Below are 17,593 nucleotides of genomic sequence, written 5' to 3' on the forward strand. Positions count from 1 at the left end.
ATTATCACAAACCATAACTTCCCCTGAGTTTGGTTACTGCTATTGAAAATTGGTCCTTCTTTGCCACTGAAGTTTCTCACAGTATGATATTTTTACTGGAATGACAGTGCAAAATAGCTGTGTAGCACTTCCTCTTCTCTGTTTTTTCTCCTACTGAAAACTGCTGGCCTCAATTTCTTATCTAAGATTTACAGAGCTTGCTTTAACTGCTTCCTCATGGGGCAGAATGGTGCATGAGGATATAGCAAGAGCTGGGATACTGTTATATATCAGAAAGTATTTCAGATTAAATACGTAATCACAGCTAATCCCAATAATTAACCTAGCATTGATATTCCAGGTAAAGAATATGATGAGCCCGTGATCAGGAGTAACTAAAGAGACAGATCAGAGACATAGCAATGGCAGGAAGTGACAGTAATGATAGGCTTCAATCACTCCACTCTAGCAATGTGATACCAAAACTGGTAACTGTGGGCCTATATGCTTGTCTGTGTTCCCCATCTGGAAAAAAGTTGGTAAAAATCACTCTGAAGAATGAAATTAACACCTCCCATCGTATTTCTTGAAAGAGCTGAAATAGCTTTTTGTTAAAGGAAGTCCTGGGTTTATTTGAAGAAGTCAACTAGCATGCAGACACAGATGATTTGGCTCATATTGGACATGTAAATATCTGAAAAAATTCAGAGTGTCTAAAAAACAGTTTTAAGAAACTTTGCAACACTATATAAAAAGGTTCTCTCCTAAATACCTAATAGGTTGAAAGACAAAGAAGAAAAGATAGGTTCACGCTCCATTCTTGCAATGGAAATTGGTTTAAAACAGATGAAAGGCAAGATTTATTTTCATAGCAGGTGGTAACTATCTGGGGTTTGCAACTGCAGGGATTGGGGAAGGTAAAAAAAAATCAGCAGGTTCAGAAAGGGATTAGATAACCTAGACAACAGCTTGATAAGCAGATAATGCTACAAGGAATAGGTAGTAATGCGTCTTCTGATATCCCTATTCTGACAACAATGGTCACTGAAGGTGAAGGACACGGGGGTGCAAGGGAACACTGCAGCAAATAGGAAGGCTGGAGCACTCTCCCTGCTGGCCTGACCTAACATACCACCAGATACACTTGGCTAGGCAAGGATAAATGCTGGTTTGATCTGGTGAGGCACTTCTCATGTCTCAACTGTAGTGAGACGTAATTCTGATCCCTTTTAAAAACCTACATATTCTTTTACTTCTTGTAGGTGTATAACATGTTAGTTCTGCAACTTAAAACATTGAATGACCTGTAGAAGACATAGTTGTGGGAAACTGGTAGTATTTTTAAGAGTAATGTTCAAATTCAAGGCAAACCCAAATCATCCAATTCATACCAGTGTAATGTGTGTCATTGTTTTTCTAAATTACAGGAAAATCTGTAGTGTTATAAGTAGATCCTCTTTTGGTAGCAAACAGGAAAATAAATTGGTATGTAACTATGTTGGCATAATATATTATGTTATTAATCTATAGTTTTTTTCTAGCTGCTGATAAAAAGCCTCTCTAAATACTTGGCTTTTTATCTAAATCAAAAGGAAGAATAATTAATAAACATGATACATATTAAAATGTCTTCCATGTTTCCATAATATTCCAATTATTTAGTCATCACAATTTTCCACTGAAATAAAAAAAGTTAAAACAAGTTGACAAGGTTGAGGCAACACAAACGGTTCAGCTGAAAATTCAACTGCATCTCTCTCTAGGGAGTAAAAGGGCACATATTCTCTGAGCTTGAACAGACTGCTCCCAACTGGACCAAGGGGGAAACAGAGACCACTCTCTAACTTCTAAAATCATGTTACAGCTGCAGTCTTCTCAGGTAGCACAACAGAAATCTCCTCACCCAGCTCAGATGATAATACAGATCACAATGACTGAGCCCATTCAGTAACGCGTAAGGCAAACTTAAGAATTAAAAATGTCTTAAACTATGTTTGAAAATAGTAATAAACTTGTAAGACTAACAGAAAAGTAGAATAAAATAGATAAGTCTGTACTCAGCTCTCACAGAAGCTGCTTTAAACACAGCCCTTTCTTATTTATACTCTCTAAACACTAAATAATACACCCTTTGTGTCATTTCTTAAAAGCAGAATATGCTTTCCTTCCTGATCAAGGAAAATGAAGAGCTTCGTAGCAGACAAGACATGCACATTCTTTTATTGACTAACTTGTTATTCTTCATCACTCCTAAACTGTACAAAGAAGCCATTATCACCAAATTACAGTCTGCAAAATGCATGGAATAAAAACTCAGGTGATTTGGATGGAGACAAAGCAATATATTATATGCACAATGTATGTTGAGAGTTTTATTAAACCAAGTTAAGTCACATATCTTCTTCCTCTCTTGGCTGTCACTTTATCTATTTCCCATGCTCCATTACCTCTGCACAAGCCCAGGAGGTGTTTGCAGTGTAGTAACATTTCATTCTTGATTGAATTTACACTGAAAGTTCCCCTCATACTATGCATACATATGATTTTGCCTTTTATCACCACTTCAAAAATCTCCAGAACCTCATGAATCCGTTAGAAAACATACCTTATACCAACATTTTTTAAAAAGAATTTTCTATAGACATAAGGACAAAAGACTTAGGTTCAAGAATCCTTTCTGCATTACTTATTCCTGAAAGGGACATAATTATAATGCATGGTGCATGTTTGCTGCTCTTTTGCAAATGTGCGCCTAAGTAGCAGTTGCAAGTAGATTAATGTCAGAAGAGATAATAGCCTGCTTTTTGATGGCCAAATGGTTAAATGGTCTGGAAATCTCAGATAACACATCTAACATTTCAGCAGCAAGAAACATACAATCATTTTTGTTACAATCTGCACCAATTTTATGTTTAAAAATAAGAATTATGAATGATATTGTCACTGCTCAGTGAGATATGCTAGGACTTTTACCACATCTGAAATAGGATCAAAATAAGTAAAGCAGTGCAGTTTTTTGTTGTCTTATTCTGTTGGTGATTTTGTTGTTTGTTATTATTATCATTATTATTATTTATAGTAGAATTATTATTATTAATATAATATAATAATAGAATTAACAGTCTCTAAATAATTTGTAAAAACATATCCCTGCCCTGTACAGTTTAAAAGCTTCTTCCTTAAGAATAATTCTATGTAGCAAATCTCCATACTACCTGGGTAACCAAAACTGATAAGCAGAAATAGTAATAGAGTGTACACCAGAAAGGATGAGGAAGGTAGTGAACATCTCTGCATTTAGGCGATTACATTAAATGTTTGATTTGTGGCACACTCTAATCCTACTTTTTTAGAGAAGGTAGTTATATAAGTAACCAGGATTTGAGTGATGTTGTGAATGATTACATTTTGTTCCCCTACTGTCCACTTAAAACACTGTATTACAAAAGGAAGATATGAGAATTTTTTTTAAACTTGATTCATAAAAAGGTCAGCAAAATATGATCTGTATAAACAGATCATCTCTTTCATTTTCATGTTCTGAAAAAAGTATCTTGATGCGCATCATTTATTTCTGTTTTCACTCTACCATTTCTTTACTAAAATAACTAATAACATTTTTTAAGGCTTTGCAAATAATTTCAGCAAAATAGTTTTGTATTGGATTTATATGGCAAGGTTTTGGCAGTGTGGGGGCTGCCTGGGTGCCCTCTGTAGCAGGAGGGCAGAAGGTGCTTCACGCACTGAGCAGAAGCTCCCTGCAGCCCAGGAGAGGCTCACAGAGGAGCAGGCATCCCCCTGCAGCCCATGGGCACTGCATGGAGCAGATCTCCATGTGCAGCCATGGTGCAGCAGTGGATGAGGTCTGAAGGCGGCACAGCCCATGGATACCCCCACAGGAAATGCAGCCAGTGGGGAACGGCCCACAGTGGGGCAGGAGGGCTGGGGGAGCTGCTGCCCGTGGGGGATCAGTGTGGAACAGTGCCCAAAAGCTGAGCCCTGTGTTACAGAGCTGTGCTGGGGCAGCGCTGGGAGAGCTGCAGGCTGTGGGAAGTCCACGTGGGATTAGTTTGGGAAAGAACGTGTCCCGTGAGAGAGACCACGTGGAGCAGGGGCAAAGAGTGACCCTGGAGGAGCAGCAGAGACAAAGCAATAAGGAGTGACCACAGTCCCTGTTTCCCATTCTCCTGTACCACTTGTGGTAGGGAGGAGAAGGTCAAAAAAGGTTAAAAGGGAACAGTGTTTTGGCTTTGCTTATAGTTCTCACTGCTCTAGTCTGTTCTGAATAGACAATAAATTACATTAATCACCCTATTCTGAGTCTGTTTTGCCTGTGATAGTAATTACTGAGTGATCTCCCTTCCTTACCTCAACCCATGAGGCTTTTCTCATTGCATTTTCTTTCCCTGTTCCATTGAGGAGGGGGAGTGAGAAAGTGGCCTGGTGAAGTTCAGCCACCCATCAGCAACTAATTGCACCACAAGGTGAAAGAAGCACAATCATAACACTAAATTCAGTTCATGTGGCTCAAAATGCTATTCCCTTCCACCCAGAACTGCAAGGATAGGAGTGTAAATTCAACCGAAACTCTTTCATAGAATGCTTTATTTTAATAATGTTTTGGGGGTGACTTCAGACATTATTTATAAATGATAGAGTAGTTTTCATTAAATTATATCAAACAGAAAGAGAACTTAAGAATTACAGCACTGTGTAGCCATTCCCATTTTTTATTAGCAGAGTGCACTTCAGTGCAAACCATAAAATAAGAAGTGAAACTAAAATCCTGTTGTAACATATAACCTTTATCCGTCGCAGAAATTATTTCAGCATTAATTATTTCAGTAAATCTCTTCCAAATTATATTATTTTTTTTCCTTTTCCTAAGCAGAATACAAGATCACAGGCTGCTGCTGAGCAACAATATGCTATGGAGAATTCTCACAAGAACAGGAATTCTCTATATCCCATCACCTTCCTGCACATCCATCAATGAAGAAACTCAGAGGTCTGGAGAAGGAAGGAAAAAACTACAGAGATGGATTGAAAAGAAGTGAGAACGCCTCAAAGGAGAAGAATTAGTAGCAAAACATTAAAAGAAAAAGATCATCATTTTCAGTTGAGTATTGGGAAAAAGTGCTTGTTTTCACACTATTTTTAACAATCCATTACAATTCTTTTGATGTAAGGGAAACTGAAAATGAGTCCTGCTGCTCATTCTTTTCCTTTCTGAGATACTACTGGAAAAAAAAAAAAATGCTGTTTAAACAATTTTTTGTGTGCTGGAAATGATAATTATAGTGAAAACGTCTCATTATGTGATGACAGAGGAAGGATAGAAAATTGAAAATGATCTGATTATTAATCATCATAACCTAAATGGATATTTACCTATCATTCCAAAAAGGCTGAAGAATCATTTATCTTATACATTGTTAGACAGCATGCCTGAACATCAGTCCTACAGCAAAGCCTGATCGGACTGCATATGCATTTTTGAAACAGGCATAAAGTGAAATACATAGTCAAGAGAAAACATTTTCTGTCTTCCTATGGTGGGGAAAAGAACAAAACAAAACAAAACAAGCAAGAAAAAACCCAAACACCACTTTTTTTTTTTGCAAGAAAAAATACTTCTGCACTAAGAGGTCTCCAAAGGCTGTCAAGTTACTTTAATTAAGATTTGTGATTTTAAGATTATCTAATGAAAGAATTTCAAAGGAATTAGTTTAATGAGTACCCAAGGAAATTAAAAGTCAGGTGCACAACTTTCTTAGACTCCACAGGCAATTCTGGCTTCTGCATAAATCATTTTAATGATTATAGACAATGTAATTTTATACAAAAATACTCATCATTAAACAGAATTTAATAATTCTCACCACAAAAAGAATTATTGACAAATAATTTTATGAAAAATAGAAACTAATATACAAATTGAGTCAACATGACTGAATAAAAGAAGTTTCATCATGCAAGATTTTTTATCTCAGATGTTTAACTAGAAATTGTAGAAGAATACTTGTTAGACAGCATTCTCAGGAGATGAGTAATGTCTAACCTCCTCATTTGTGTGAATACTTCACCTAAAAACTGCTGCCATTTAGCAGTAGGGAGTGAGGGAGAGAAACTTGCTGACATATATTTGCATAGGCTCATCTAGATAAAAAGAAGGATGTTTGTATCTTACAAATATTTCTCCTCCACTGAATTTTAACACTTCATCAATATGGACCTTTATATAACTATGTCTGAAAGGAGATAAAACAACCGTCTTGCAAACTTTTCCAATTTAACATTTAACATTCTAATTTCCTGTTCTTCCTACACCTCACTCTCCACCAACACTTCGCCCATATTTTCTGTCTTTTCTTAGCCACAGCCAGAAGACCTGTGAGACAATTTAAGCTACTTTTTCCCCAACATGGAATAATAATTCAAGTCTTGATCAAAACTACTTATAAATAAGCAATTTTTTTCCATCTGTGTATCTTACATTACTATTATTTAAATGTACAAAACCACGCTTACTCTTTTTCTGCAATCCATTTTCTCTACCAGGTGATCCTATTAACAGCACCTGTAGTGGATTATTATTGCAGACATGCATAGTTCCAGAACAAGCACTCTATTACAGGTAAGCAGAAGTGCCATTTTTGAGTTTTCAACCTCAGAACAGCGTGAAATGGTACACCTTACAATCATCTCTCAGAAAGGTCACTTGCTTCTGCTCACCCTCACTTCAGCTTCCGATGCATCTAAAGCACTTCTCCCTGACTTGCATCGATGTGCATAAAAGATCCTCTTTACTAAATTAGTACTAAGCTTAATAATTTGCTTTCCTCTAAATCAATCCAAGAATATTTACAAGAAAGGAAAATCTGAGATGGTTGATTTTGTTAACCAATTCACAGCTGTTGATTTTAAACTCTCAGAGCTAGCAGCTAGTACCCACAGAAACAATTCTACTCACTAGCACCTGTACTGTTGTACTTTATCACATTCTTTAATGACAGATTTTGAAAAAAAAAATGAAAAGCCCCGTCTAAAAACACAGTACACACAAAAAAGCAAATAATTTTTATGGTTTCTGATGCACCACTGTTTCTTTGCAGAACACAATCATTTTGTCAGAATGAGCTGAATCCCGCATCTGAATGTCATTATAGGAATGTGTCAAATATAGCAGTTTTCATCACAGAAATATTATGCCATATGGGCCACATACGAAGAGGTAGAAGGACTTATAAGAACAGTTAAAAATGCTATCAGTGCTGATCGTGATGCACAGTAGGAACTTAAGACACAGTGATAAGATATCACAAAGGAAATCAGTCCCATTCATATGGTCAAACATATGTTAAAAGGTTGGACATTTACACTGAGTTCTAGTCCCACACCATGCCACCTTCAAAACTGTCTGTTCAAATAAATGATTCTGTGACATACGCAGTTAGACATCTCTGGCAACCAACAATAGGCCAAAAACCATCCCTGTTCCCCACAAAAAAAGAGTAATGTTAAATTTCATCTTCTGTTTATGGTATCTTCCTTTGGTGCAAATGCAAAACAGACATTTCCCCAAACAACGTGAAACAAACAGGAAATAAAACAGGCTATTTGTGTTACTTCAGAACCATTTTTTTCTAAAACATTATAAGCTGATTCTACTCCAAATACAAATGCTCATCTTCTTTTTTTCAGAGAAACAGTGTCGAAGTGTTCTGTTATAATATCAAAAAGGGACACTTGGAATATGAAAATACAACTTTTTTATTTCACTAATTCTAATATTAGAACATGATTTTTCTGTTTTTTTCTGTTTTTTTTTCTTCTTGTATTTTTTTTAATTCAAAAATCTAATTAAACTACAACCTAGGACGTTGGAGTGACAAAGGAGACAGGTAGATGAGGCAGAAGAAAAAGCAGTAAGTTTTCCAGTGTCCTGAAGGAGTTATGTTGGTCTGGATATCCAGGGGCTTATTTGTGCTATTGAATGGTAGGAAGTAGCTCCTACACACTATTGGAAACACTTCATTTGCAGGATTATGTCATGCGTCTGACTCAGAGTATTCACAAAGTCACCATGCTGCTGATGGCATGTGCTGGTCCCTTTCAATTTTCCAGTAGGGAACTGCCCACCAGAAAAACTGGGGTGAGTCAGAACAAGTATAGGTATCCACAAGAGAGCTTATAATGCAGTATATATTGAGAAAAACAAGCCACATTTAGCAGTAATACCTTGATCTTGCCTAGTTACTTAAGCACACAAAAATGAATGGTTAAATACTAAATATTCTTCTTGTTTGGTGGGTAAGTTTAGTTCATATTTTGTCACCTTGAATGGTCTTCCTACCTTTCACTGACCATTTCTTGTGGGAGTTTTTACAATAAAACAAACAAACAAACAAACAAACAAACAAAAACTTTCCTGAAGCCATATTTCTGTAAGTAGCATGCAACTGCAGCAATTGAATATTTTTGCTTATTAGCAGCTACCAGGAAAAAATTTCTTAAGCAAATGGAATGGAGAGTTGCAACACTTGAACTATATGAACCTCAGTGTGAATGCCATTCAGGTGGAAGATTCAGCAAGTCCAGAAACATGGAAAGTTAGGAGCTCAGTGAGGTGACTAAACTGTTCTGTATGAAGCTCACATTTGGCTGCACAAAATCTTTCATATAAGCAGAAAGCACATGAGCATGAGGGATGCCATGGTGATAAGCTGAATTGATCTTTTAGCTCAGTAAGAGCAATGGTCCACAAAAGCAGCAAAATATAGTTCTGGGAATTAATCTGTTACCTTGTTTATTGTATCGGCTAGACACGGAGACAGATGACAGGTCTGAGTGACGTGAAATGGCCCGCATTTACTACAGAAATAGTTATGTTTTTTAATTAAGTCCTTCAGAACTCAACTGTTTGAAGTGTTGAGTTCTCTGGCTCAATTCAGCAAAATGCTTTAAAGTCTTTCTTTAGAGGAACGTATAGTCTTATTTCTTTTAATGCAATTACTTTCATATTTCAAGTTCAAAGCGTACTCGGTCATTTTGTTGGATATTATTGGAGCACATAGTAATGTAAAAAATAATATTTTGTCTATCTGTATTGTAAATTTGTTGTTCACAGATAGGAACATTTGAGAACTTATTCTTACAGTACTAGTGTTTTTACATCAAACAAAACAAAAAACAAACACAATTCTCCCCCGCTGACTAATGAAAAAAACACAACCTAGTGTTTCTTCAACATATTGTTCATCACTAACAAAGGAAATTAGCTGTCAGAGGTGTTAAGCAAAATTAGACTTTATATCCTATCCTCATCTTCTGTGTGCCAAAATTCAGCTTGATAGTAACAAAAGCAGAATCTATGATAAAAAGAAATGGACCAACAGGACTCGAGTCAGATGGGAACTAATTCCAAAGAGGTACCCCAAAAATACCAACTTGCCAATACATGCAGTGTCCCATTACTTCTATCCCTCCCCAGACTCACAGAAAGTTATTGTTTATTTGTCTTAGATCCAGTGAATGATATCCACTACTACATGCCTAGAGTGTAGTGAATGGAGACTGGTAGCCAAGACCATTATGCCCCTGAAAACAAATATGCCTTTATGCCACTATGGCTATTATTACGAATTTCACTTTTGACTTACAAGCAGCTCTACATAAAATCTAAATATTTCAAACGAGCCTTACTGAGTTTGTGACTGCCTCTTCCCAGTGTTCCAGTGCACACCTGCTTTCCACATTCAGTTGTCTTAATTACTTCACATGAATGTTATGAAATAATTTAACCATCAGAAAACTCTCCATGAAAGCTTCTCTAAGTGCAAAAATTATTACAGCATACTGGGAAAAGAGAAGAAGGAATTCCAAGAATTCGGTTTACAGCAATAGATGTTAAGCCACTAGAAACTAGTTATTTGATACATCCCACAGCTTACAAAGCTAGTGAATTTTAGAAGAAACAATTCCTTCAGAGAGAAGATGATAATGACACTGCTGGCTGCTCTGCCTCAAGAGGGAATTGTCCATCTGCTAGCAAATCCCTGAATCTATACTATTATTAGGCCGTGTTTATAGAAGTAGCAGAGCACTCTGCACAAAGAGAAACCAACAGTGCACATTTTGAGACAGTACATTTTTTTAGTTAAAATTCTGAGATTGTTTTCTTTTACTACACAAGAGAACCATGTTCCAAGATCAGCTTCATTAGGAAGTTCTGCTGGGACTTGATATTTTTATTTTCTGACAAAGGAAAACGTATTTCTCTGAGAAGAGCTCAATCTTTTCACAGATAAAATGAGTAAATATACAATCAGTCCCTCTAGTTTTAATTTGCATTTTATGATTACAACTAGATTGGAATTTTATACATTGCACAGTCATTTGGAAACAGTATTTCTTGTAATTTCTAAATAAAACCAAAACCACTCATAGCTTTTCCTGTTACTACTGATACTAATGTATGTTAACATGAATAGAAAAATACAGCCCCTTAACACTTGTGTAACTGCCAAATACAGACCCTCACTGCAGTATTTCAAACAAAATTATTCATCAAAACAGTATGAGGCCTCAGAGCAAATCACAGTTGAGGTAGGAAGTCTGCAAAAGTGGCATAAAGCCGTATTTCCCTTCCTTTAAAGTGTACTTTATTGGCAAGACATACAACACAGAACCTTGCTCTTTATAAATAGCATTGATATATTATTACAGAATAATTTACACTGGAAGGGATCTTTAGAGATCATCTTGCCTAACTTATTTAGAACTGAAATAGGACCAAATTCAGAGAAACTTCAGGTCATACAGTGCCCTGTCCACTTACTTCGCTGTTGAGTATCCCCAGGGATGGAGAATCCACAGCCTCCCTGGACATCCTATTGCAGTATTTTTGTATCTTAATCATGAACATGTTTTCTCCATTTCTCCATCTAATCCAGATTTGCTTTGCTGCTGAACGTGTCTATCACCTCTCAACCTTTTGCTGTGCACCTTTGCAAACTGCCATATACAGCAATTAGGTCCCTTGAACTCTTTCCCAGGCTGAGCAAGCCCAGGCCCTTGGCCCCTCTCAAATCTAGAGCCCTTGACCGCCTCAATGGCTAAGGACAAGACTCCCTCTATATCTTTCTTGTACAAGGGGAAGCCCAAAACAAGATAGAGCACTTTGAAATGTAGTTTCACAAATTGTTCACTAGAGGGGACTAATCACTTCCCTCAGTGTCTTGGTTAGGATCTAACTACATGCAGCCCAGAACATAGCTCAAGTTTCTTTCCAACTGGACAGACACAGAATTCATGACGACTTATGCAGTTTTTACACCTTCTGCCTTCTTTTTGTCTGAGTTGCACACACTACCAGACTGCAAACATACATGGTAAAAGATTGATTTAGATGGAAGAGTAAGGGAGATAAACTCCAGTTTTGATGGAATAGGTCACTTATATTTTTAAGATAGGTCAGATTTATATTTGCTATTGAAAAATGTAACCCTAGTGAAAACTGTGTACTTCTAATTCTCAACACAGAAACGCAATTGAAAATGAGTTTCTACACTCTTGTCCCTTACCCACTGAAACTACCAGGATGCCAGCTGCACTAATCACGATAATTTATCCTTTCCTGCAAGCTTTTTTTGTCAGGAATAGGAAAAAAAAAAATCAGTTTATTTCACAATAGGCCAATAAAAGCAATTAGAGGAAAGTTATCCTTTGGCACAGTGGTATTTTTCATTTGAGTGATGATTTGCAGCCTGACTGAAAACTAATTGAAAAAATGATGAAAGTAACTCTTTTACATCAATAAGTTTAGACCTAGATCCTTAGAGGTAAAATTTTAATGCACATCCTAGTGATTAACATTTAAGAGAAATAAGGAAATGGTTGTTAATCACTCTCCAAAATGCAGTGTTTAGACAGCTATTTTATTGTTGCAGAAAACAAATTCACTCCTTAACATCCCATAATGAGGTGGTCAAGCTGTTCTAAAATATCAGCTGTCTTTATCTGCTACAAAGTATTAACAAAGATTCTCCTGACACAATTTTTGTATCCCTTGAGTTTCAATTTTCAGGCTAACAGAAGATTATTTTTCTCCTCTCATTTCCCTTTAAAGACACATCTCCAGGCCCTCTAGAGCATCCTGCCTCATTTTCTACATTTTACGAATAATCTTAAGAGGCTGATGCATCTTCATTTTTCTTCTTTCTATTACAATAATAATAATTGTTCAGCACACAAATTTTGTAGTTCAAACTTTATTTTAGTATATTTAGGACTCTATTCGGTAATGAGTATTTTATTCACTTAGAACACTGAAATCATCCTTCAAGTACTTCATATAAATAAGAATTAATTCTTGAAGAGCCTAACAGCACAGCTATTTAAAATCAGAATTTTACTAGACTTTCAACATTAAACAGAAGAACACCACTCTAAAATATGCACAAAATTATGACAGTAGTCTCATGAGTGAAAAATTATACGCAAAATTCATAGAATTAAAGAAGGTTTTCCACACTACCGAAGTCACAAAGACATCTCTGGGATTCCGCCAGTGGAGGAGGTGTACAAAAGTTATCAATGAACACGAGCAAGCTGCAGAATCAGTTTCAGCTCTAGCTTTGGGATCTAGCTGTCCCTGATTAAACAGTTGCCTGGGGAATGGCTCTAGCTTTGTATTTATATGCATATGGAAAATCCTAGACACATGAAGCTTCAAAAACAACCACCAAAGTAGCAAGACATCATCCGAGGGAGGGATGGTGGAAAATGCTCCTGAATCTGACTCTGAAAATATGAACATTTCCCAACTTACTAGCACCATACTTGGGCTCTGGACTAGTAGTGAATTCCTCACTTTAAGCACATCAGAATACAGTAATGGAATATATTCAGCTTTAAGTGTAAAATCTTCTATGATGTTCTTCAATAATAGGTATCTTCAAATGCAGATATAATATCTGCAGGTGGATCTTACCATGTCCACATGACTTGTATGAAAGTTTTTCCAGTCTATGTAAAGGTAGCCAAGAAGTTAAGGACCTCACCTTATCTATTGCTTTTACTTCCAATACGAATGATATGGACAGATGGAAATGTAACATGAGTTTATTTATAGTGCACCATTTGCACCCTGTAATAGAGACCTACAAATTTTACTACAGTAGAAGCAGGGAATAGATTTGGAAATCTGTATTTCACAGACTCACAGAAACACCAAGGCTTGAAAAGACCCATAAGATCATCCAGTCCAACCATTCATCTATCACCAATAGTTCTCACTAAACCATATCCCTCAACACAAACATTCAAATCAATCCAAACATTCCTTGAACACCTCCAGAGTCGGTGACTCCACCACCACCCTGGGCAGTCCATTCCAGTGCCTGACCACTCTCAAAAAAGCAGTATTTCCTAACACCCAGCCTGAATCTCCCCCGGCGCAGCTTGAAGCCATTCTCTCTGGTCCTATCACCGGTTACATGAGAGAAGAGGCCGACCCCCAGCTCACTACAACCTCTTTTCAGGTAGTTATAGAGAGCAATGAGGTCTCCCCTGAGCCTCCTCTTCTCCAGACTGAACAATCCCAGCTCCCTCAGCCGCTCCTCATAAGACTTGTGCTCCAGACCCCTCACCAGCTTTGTCGCCCTCCTTTGAACACGTTCCAGGGCCTCAATGTCTTTCTTGCAGTGAGGGGCCCAAAACTGGACACAGAACTCAAGGTGTGTCCTCACCAGAGCTGAGTAGAGGGGGACAGTCACTTTCCTGTTCATGCTGGCAACACCATTTCTGATGCAAGTCAGGATGCCATTGGCCTTCTTGGCCACCTGGGCATACTGCTGGCTCATGTTCAGTCGAGCATCAATCAATACCCCCAGGCCCATCTCCTCTACTCAGTCTTCCAGACACTCTGCCTTGCATACACACACACACACACAATGTTGGAAAACAGTTTGGACAGAAAGTTTACCATTCTTCTGATCTATCAGAATATTAATGTATGTACAACTACAAAGCTGTGATGATGCACAGTTTGTAACCAACGGGAAGGGATAGGTAAAACATCCTCAAACCTGGCGCTTCAGCCCACAATTGACTGTTAATTGCATAGCCTGTAAACCAATATTATTCCTCTACAATTATGCCATTATCAACATCTGCACAAGATCTTCAGCTACTGAAAAATCAATTCGGTAATTAATACTGAAAACAAACTCCTCGTTCTAATTTTGTTTACTTCTTTAACTGATGGACAATCAAACCAGCTTTTAGAATACTGACAAATTAATTCAGTAGAAATAAATTACCTGGAATCTTTTCAGAAGAATACTTTAGGATGACATAAATCATTACCCAAAAGTATCTTCTTCTCTTTTTTCCTTAGAAGTCTTAGTAACTAGTTTGACTATTAGTCTCACTCCTCCAGAGAAATTTGCTCAGCCACCCCTAAAAGTATATTCTCAACCTAGACTCTCAGAACCAAAAGCTGTAGCAAAATTTATTAGCACTGTCACATTTAAAAAATTTAAAACACACATTAAAAAATAAGGTATTATAATACTTCTTACTAAATAAAAATATATTTTCAGCCACTACAGCTAAAAGCCATTTTTTCAGTAATATATGCTATGAGAAGTTTGCATGGACAGCATGAAAAATCCATGGATAAAGTTCAAAATTTAAAGATATTATAGCAGTTGATTTCTTTTAATGGAATTGCTAACTATTTTCCTGCTTTGCACAGCATTCATGTTTTCATAGAAATCTATCTACTCCCACTCCAAGCTTTCTTCAAAATATAATGATGGCAAAGCAGAGTTTCTGAGCAGAGGCCTTCTGGCTTTCTGGCATCTTAGGTAAGGAAAGGTTTCATCTTTCTGTAACACAACGAAACATAATTTATCATGCTTTTCTTCTGTCTGTATTTCCTTTTATGAAGAACCCTTACTTAACCATTAAATTTGAAATACCCTATTTACCCTGAAGTAAGGACAAAGAAATGAAAAAACTGTGAACTTAACTCTGCCACGCCCCTTAGCTACTTACACCTTGGCATATTATATATTCTTATTTCCTCTGAACTTCATTTATAGATGAAGGTTATCTAAAGAAAACATATCCTATTGTGAGCCTGCCTTACATCTACTTCGTTGAAGATCAAGTTCTACAAAGCATTAGTATTCAAAAGCAGATGATTACAATAATCTGCCCCTAATGAAAACACGGAACCAATGCTAACATTTTTTAACAACAAATTTTTTAGAATCTTCTACTTTAATTACACAGAATGTATGCAATCATAGGCAGAAAGTAAAACATACTACATTTGCATGAAAGAAATATCCACAACTCATTTGACAGAAAGATTAACCAGATATGTATCTGAAATGAACAGTCATTATACTATTCATTTAGTTTGTTCATTTTACTATATAGAATGTGCACTGCTTAGCAGAATTTTAGTTGTTCTGTTTCTTTCTTTAAAGGAAAGCTGCCACTAAAATATTTTCCTTTTAAAATGGTTGTCTTGTTTTGCTTTTTGTTCCACAATTAACCTTTGTGCATGCTACTTTATTATCCTAACCACTCACACAGAAGTACCAGTACACTGTGATCACTTTCAAGCAGAGGTTCAAGTGGGGGCTAATGATGTCTTAAACTTTTACAGAGGAAAAATATGTCAGAGTTAGCGGCTGTGGTCTTGTGACACAATCAGAATGAAATGAACCTAACCAAAATGCCCTCAGAGACTTAGCTTCAATAACATTACATGCTGCTGTGAGAGAAAGGACAATCTAAGGTCACTTACTTTTACCTGGACGGTTTAGAAAATGTCATGTTACATACGTTGCTAGGATATCAGATTTCTTTGCTTTTAAAATGTTTGCTTTGACATTTCAATTTCTTATAATAAATGCAGCTCTCTCTATTGAAAGAAATATGAAATGGAAACAAAACCCCCAAACAGTAAGGGCTTGGTAGCATACCAACAGTTCTGAATTCTAGGTGAACAACTTGAGATGCATTGTAATAAAATAATTTCAGGAAGCATATTCTTTATAATGCTGAATTTTTCTAAGGGACGTAGACAGCAGTGTTAAAATGATACTTTATACCTAAATTCAAAAATTGGATGCACAAAACAAAATGTTGTCAATCTACTAAAATGGAATTCCTATTGACCTAACAGTGCTAGCTCCCTACGGAGATGAAACAAACTATCAAAGCAGATCACAATAAAATAGTGTGACTTCCAATGACTTTTAAATCACTGTGGACACATGACTGTGCTCATTACGTAACATGCAAATTTTGGAAGGCAACCACTACTTTTAGATTTCCGATTGAGATAATCTTGGTCATGGCTTTTTACACATCGAACTTCGTCAGCTCACTTACTGCAGTAGATACTCCATGTGCTACAAAGCAAGGCTTCTGGGGAGTGAAACCCACAATGTACGGTAAGTTTTGAAAATCCTGCCTAAAACTGACTGTTAATCTCACCTAAAAATTAAATGACAGATTTAAGAAAAGAATCAAAGTTTCACTATATTCATGCCTATCTATTAAGTGGTGCCTTCTCTAGATGATCACTAGAGGTGGGAGCAAGTTAACAGAACTGCAGTCTATATTTGGACATCGATTCTTCCATTTCATCAGAGACTATATTAAATGTCACATTCTGTTGCACAGTCAATTAGAGAGGTAAACACACACACAAAAAGAGTTTTCCTGCTGGTTTTGTTACCAGCACAGCATGGGATTGAAAAAAGAGATGGTACCCAGCCAGGAAAACAAGTGTGAGGAAGACTATAATAGTGCTGACTTAACTGTCTTTTCAGCCTTGAGTTAAGATGAAATGCAGATATAAACCAGTCAATTTTACATCGTGTGTAACATTAATGACAACTGTGGTTCTCACGAGTTAGTGGCATGAACACACATTTAAGTAAAGGAGATCTATAAAAGTAGCTGAAGTTTTTGCCTGCCACAGTAATAAGCTATAGTGAGGCAAAAAGTAAGAAACCCAGATAATTTTGAATCAAGTATTTGAGAATATAAAATTTTGAAGCAATTCTCAAGAAGACAGAAATATAATCTACAGACAATTCTTCTTTAGCTCTTTTCAAACAACAAAGCAACTATTTTAATCTTGTAGCTTTTCCGGAGATGCAGCAACTACCAATTATTATTAAAATATACACACCTCTTCTAAAAGATGCTTCAATTAATAAATGATAATTTACAACATAGCAAATAAGTATAAGAAAACAAACAGAATAAATCCTACCAGGCATTTGTGTATTTTAATGTACACCCTTCCTATAACACTGCTTAGTATAGTTACAAGGCAATATTTGTCCATTGTTTCTCTTTCTGTTTTTTTTACTTTAAGCAAAAAGATAGAATGTCAATATCTTCCCTAAAATAAATCAGATTTTCTATTAGGAGAAGGAGGAAGCAAAAGGGTGTTTTGTAACAGAGAGTCCTAAATTCAGTTTAGAACAGAACTGAATGTAAATATAACATTGCAAAGTTTTGCACAGGCAAGCCAAATCTTTTGTATTGAGCAATGCTAAATCCGGAAGACAGGTAA

General features: G+C 36.5%; 1 protein-coding gene across 17 annotated transcripts in view; it reads right to left on the reverse strand.

Annotated features, from left to right (window-relative positions):
• The window catches only part of DMD (dystrophin), a 1,043,395-nt gene that overhangs the window by 302,591 nt on the left and 723,211 nt on the right, over window positions 1-17,593 (reverse strand). The window lies entirely within an intron of this gene.

The sequence above is a fragment of the Tympanuchus pallidicinctus genome, unplaced genomic scaffold, assembly GCF_026119805.1.
Source record: "Tympanuchus pallidicinctus isolate F22 unplaced genomic scaffold, pur_lepc_1.0 scaffold14, whole genome shotgun sequence".
In the NCBI taxonomy this organism is placed as follows: domain Eukaryota; kingdom Metazoa; phylum Chordata; class Aves; order Galliformes; family Phasianidae; genus Tympanuchus; species Tympanuchus pallidicinctus.